Source organism: Amphiprion ocellaris, chromosome 14 (assembly GCF_022539595.1).
Source record: "Amphiprion ocellaris isolate individual 3 ecotype Okinawa chromosome 14, ASM2253959v1, whole genome shotgun sequence".
Taxonomy (NCBI): Eukaryota; Metazoa; Chordata; class Actinopteri; family Pomacentridae; genus Amphiprion; species Amphiprion ocellaris.
This window is the reverse complement of record NC_072779.1, coordinates 29,355,952-29,361,823: the sequence shown is the minus strand read 5'-3', so window position 1 is coordinate 29,361,823 and position 5,872 is coordinate 29,355,952.

Genomic DNA, 5,872 nt, shown 5'->3' with positions numbered 1-5,872 from the left:
TCAGTGTGTTTGTGTCTCATTATTGTACTCTTTTCTTTCCTTTCAACAAAATGAAGACTAAACTTGCTTGCAGAGTCAGAATATTCTTTTAAATCACTTCTGAAAACCTACTTTTATAGACTTGCTTTTATGTGAAGTTTACTTTTAGATTTAATTAGTTTTATTGTTCTATTCTGCATTATGTCCTGTTTATTTTAGGGGTCATTCCGGAATTGGAGGACATTTTACATCCCACAAATCAAATTTCAAATAATCCTTGTACAAAATACTAAAACATGCAGTTGTTGTGTAAATGTACTTGTCCTGAGACCAAATCAAAAAAAAAAAAAAAAAACTAGGAGAAAAGAATGTTTGAAAATATTTTTAAAAATACCAAATAAATCAGGAGTTCTCCCTAAAATGCCATTTTCTCTTGTCCCACCTCAATGATGACCAAATTGAATCTCAAATTAAAACACTTAAAATGAAATTTAAATCTCTTTTTGGTAATATTTTTTCATTGATATCGCTTGTAATTGTTGGGGAAAAGATATAAAATTTAATTATTATGCATGGAACATGTGTCCCACAACATGTTAGCATAACCTTTTTAGCAGGTAGAAGAAGAAAACAGTGAATCACATGATACACTGAAATTAACATCATCAATCACAGAAGATGGCTGCCATTGAGAGGAGGAGTGGTTGGTTGGGCTCCACTTCCAATCTATACGTCTTAATGCTAGTCTGCTTTGTGGTGCTCCCATCATGTGTCTGGACCTATAGCAAGCGGGGGATTTCAGCCAACTTATCTAAAGGTGAATCCGCAAAGCTATATCTGGGCATGGTTATTCCATCCTACACTCTATCTGGTCCTCAAGGGGCCTGTGCAGAAACAGCAGGAGTAGGTCTGTCAAGCAGGCATCTCGACATGGCAGAGCCAACACAATCAAAGTACTTATGGTACTACTACTCCTGGCTGGAGATATTCACCTTAATCCTGGACCTGTCATAGCTGAACAACAACAGGCCTGTCCTGTGATAGCACAAACTGCTACATAAGCGGTCATAAGCGCAGGCTAACACCTGAAATACCTGATCTACTGCGACTGCCGCGGCCCCGGCTAACACCTGGCTCACCTGATCAGCTGCAGCTACTTCGGACCCGGCTAACACCGGAATCACCTAATCAGCTACTGTTTCCTCGGACCCGGTTAACACCTGGACCACCTGATCGGCTGCTGCTGCCTCAGCCCCAGCTAACACCTGGATCGTCTGGTCGGCTGCTGCTGCCTCGGTCCCGGCTAACATCTGGATCGTCTGGTCGGCTGCGCCTGTCATGGACCTTGACAACATCGGAAGTGAATGGTGTGGCTCAACTGCCACATCCACAACTTGCACCGGAGCTGCACGGATACGCACTGCCGTCCCTACCAGTTCTGAGTACGGACCCGCCGGAGCAGTACTTTGCCGGTATTCGGTCCGATACAGGCGGACGCAGACAGATGGGTGAGTCGGGAGGAACGCTCCACCTGTCAGATTCTGTTGTTTACAGCGATACCATGGCAACGCTCGATGAAAGTGATTCGCATACGCCTTCAAAATAAAAGCATGGAGGAAACGGTTATTTTAACACAAGCAAAACAAAGGCTTGCCAAAAGTGGTGAACTGATCAACAGACCTTTATAAGAGTAATTTACACGCAATTCGGTATCCATACATAACATGCACATGCATAACACATGCCTGTGCTCAGCGGAAGGTTATTTTTTAATTAAAGATTTCATCCATCGGGAATGATATGAAATATGCAGCTAGTTGGAGAGAGAGTCTCTTCACTCAGAGAACCAAGATTAGAATGTTACTATACGTTTCCAGCTCTGAACAGGTGACAGCAGTGAACTATGTGTTGTTTATTCTGTATATCACACCTGCTGTAAACATGTTCCCACACTTCATGGTCCACCTTTGTGTGGTTTTCACATTGAATTCAACAGCATTCTGACTGCAGAGTGAACACAGGAAACCAAGTCATATGGAGACTCTAAATAACATTGTCTTCTGGTCTCTAAACTGCATCAAAGCTCTTTGTTTTATTAAATTTCTGGCTGGTGTCCGAGCTCAGCGCACACATTGAGATTAACTGAGGGCTTGTGTTCATCTTCATCTTTCTTTGACCTCATCATGTAAAACCATGAACTTCCTCCTCTCTGCCTGTGGTCACCACAGTTTAATTCAGGAGTAACATCTAAACAGTCAAAGCCTTAACTTAGATAATGTTGTAATTTATAGGCTACTTCATTTAATGTTGATTAGTGGCAGCCCTTTATAAATACCATTTTAGAAAGTGTAGTTACAGTAGTAAACAGTACTCCTCATGTTATGCTGTAGAAAATTGTAGTTAATGACAGTTTAAGCCTTGTCAAAAACAATGTAAAAGTATTACACTGTAATTTTACAATAAAATTTGTTGATGTAGCGGACTGAAGAACAGAACAATCCAAAGCAAAATATAGATAGTTCAGAGATACTTTCTTCAAAGCTGTAAATTTGGTAAGGAACCATTTCAGAAGATAGCTAACCCAAAACTCACATCCAAATACAACATCTGCAGATCAGGTGTTTACTAATAAAGGACCAATAATGGCCCTCTTGGGGACAACAGGATGCCTCCTACCTCCACCAGAATCTGATAAGGGTCATAAAGTGTCAACTGTGAGGAAAACCACACCTCTGAAGAAGAAGATTTGCATTCTCCATGGTGACCATCTGATCTCCCTACCTACCACACAGAACTTGCTACGTAGCAATGAATTGAACAATCTAAATCAGAACATCAAGAAAATGCAACATCACCAGAGTGACGATCTGGACTCAGACTCTGATACCAGGTTGATCAGGACCAGTATGGAAGAAAAGATCGAATCTGAAGTGTTTGTGGAGAACAATGCATGAATGCATGAATTCACCAAGCGTTGGATTGTTCACTCACTAATTGGGAACATGAGCTGGGATTAGAATGTCATGAGTCAGGTTAGTTTTACCCTACTGATGATGTGTTGTTGCAATAGTAATTCAACAACACATCATCAGTAGGGTAAAACTTGGAGTTGGAAAATGTGCATCTTGTTGAACATACTATTTTCATCTCATATGGCTCCTGAGATAATAACAAAAGGTCTAAACATAAGAATAAACTTACAAATTGTAGACTTTAGGTTACATGAAAGTAAATTTATAACATAGCTAAAAATACAAGCATATACATTTAATAAAAAGAAAAATAAGACCTAGGAAATATATATCCTTCCAGTAAAAAGTCTCTCTCTGCCTTTATTTCTGTCACAGACCACAGAGAGACGCTATAAATAGGCTGATTGACTGATTACAAGTTTGTAGACACCTGTGATGCTAATTAGAGGACACACCTTGATTGAACATGTCTCTATGGTCACATTATTTTCAGTCTTTTCTAGGGGTACCATCATTTTTGTCCAGGCCTGTTTCATGAGTTTATTTTTTAAATAATTCTGTTGAACCACGGTTCAAAAGCAATGTCTGATTTTCATTGGTTAATTTTCATAGAATTTTGATTTATTATTACTTTTGTCAGATTAAAATTATTTCTGTGACCATTGTGTTTTTTTTTCCATTAACCAAGGGGTACCAACAATTTTGTCCACGTGTGCTGATAAAGTTGTTATTATTGTAAACCATCACAATTACTGGGTAAACTGTTTACATTATTATAATTTATGTAACACAAGAAGTTACCTAGCAGCAATTTTGAGTCATACATGCTTTTTTCTTCTTTAACACATGACATTAGTCTCCATATAAATAGAAATATTTAGTATAATATAATATAAAGAAAGGCTGTAATATGTCACATTTTATGATTAAAATGTCAAAACCAGTGTTCACAGATGTTAACCTCTTAACCCTTAGATGCATAATATCTTTGTAATCATTTCATTTTTCCAGCTATTCCTCAAAAAACATGTTTTTGATATCATTTCACTTAAATTTTTAAGTTGCCTTCTATACTTTTAAAGAAATTGTAGTATTTGTATTTCTACCTTAAGCTCTTTATCACTGATAATATCGTACAAGGGGTGACGCAGAGAGCAGCAACAGAGTGGAAAAAAGTCACAGAATGGATGTTGACATTCTGAATATTCATCTTTTTCAATTATCAAAATGTTTAAAACCTGTTATAAAGTAAAAAACTGATTTCAAACACAACAACAACACGGAATCATTCAAAATGGCATAAAAACACATTGATTCTTATGCAATTCATTTTTGACCCACTTATGGAAGAGTGTAGGGTTCAATCAGTTGTGAATCTAAGGGTTAAGACGCCCGTCATTCTTTTCTAATGGAAATGTCTGTAAATGGCAGCAAATGGCAGCAAAACTCATTAGATATTAACACTTCATTTTAAAAATAACAAAAAAAAATCTCAAATCTGATCTTGACGTTTGAAACTTAAGAGTCTTGTTCAGTGGTGGTGGTGTTTCAGCCTTCCTTACTGGACCACCTCTCTCAACACCAAACATCTTGTACTTCTGGACTCTCCGGGTAGGTTGCATTTCTGGAATATGGCAACACTGGAGGTTAATGGGTTCCTAGTAGCTTTATGTTTAATTCTTGCGACTCTGTTGGCTGTGTGCAACAAAACGTTTGATTGTTCACTAAACACACCTCAATAGTTTAGATACTTCAATAGTGCTGCATCCCTCTGAAAGGAGGGACTTTTCAGAGTCTGTTAGATCTCTCTTTTGGCCCATTTTGTCTGAGGAAAGAAGATGTCTAATAATTATGCACACCTTTCATACAGGTCACAAATATGCAACACCTGATAATGCTTAGATCCACTTAGCATTCAAGTTCATACAGCTTGGAGTTGGAAAATGTGCATGAACATGACAATAAGGTCAAAATACTCACTTGCTATATTGAAAAAAAAAGGTGGAACATTTTGTCTTGCAGTGTTCTGGCGATGTTTTGAGGATGTTTGCTGAGGAAACATACTGCAGAACATTCTTTTATCACCCAGAAAAGGAATGGTATCCTAACTTACAAACAAACATTCAGGGAATAAAAACCAGTTGCCTGCTGAAAACATTACTAGAACTTTGTTGAACCTATTCACTACCATTTAAAAGTTTGAGGTCATCCAGACAATTTCATGTTTTCCATGAAAACATACACTTTTTTCATGTGCTAACATAATTGCACAAGGGTTTTCTAATCATTAGTTAGCCTTTCAACATTATTAGCTAACACAATGTAGCATTAGAACACAGGAGTGATGGTTGCTGGAAATGTTCCTCTGTACCCCTATGGAGATATTCCATTAAAAATCAGCTGTTTCAAGCTAGAATAGTCATTTACCACATTAACATTGTCTAGACTGTGTTTATAATTAATTTAAGGTTATCTTCATTTTAAAATTTCAAAAACAAGGACATTTCTAAGTGACCCCAAACTTTTGAAGTAGTGTAGATGGGAAAATATAATCAAGAAAATGTACTTAAAATATCAAAATGATTATCTGTGCTCATTTATTGACAGTTATTACTGATGCATCAGTGTTTCAGCTGGATTTTACTAGAGAATATTTACTAAGTGCTTTTTACAATTTTTTTAAGCATTTAGGTAGTTTAGTTGTTGGAAGCACAATATTCAACTCACTCCAGAATGTGAAGTGGAAATGTTGTCTGAAATAAACAAATTGATGCCAAACTAAGGTCACTGCATCTCCAGATGGAAACGTCTGCAGGTCGCTGGGATTTTACAATGCCAGAAACCTGGCAGTTGGTGGCAAAAGAAAAAAAAATTTCCAGGCAGGTATTAACACAGGCGTGATTCATATACAGGGAGTGAGT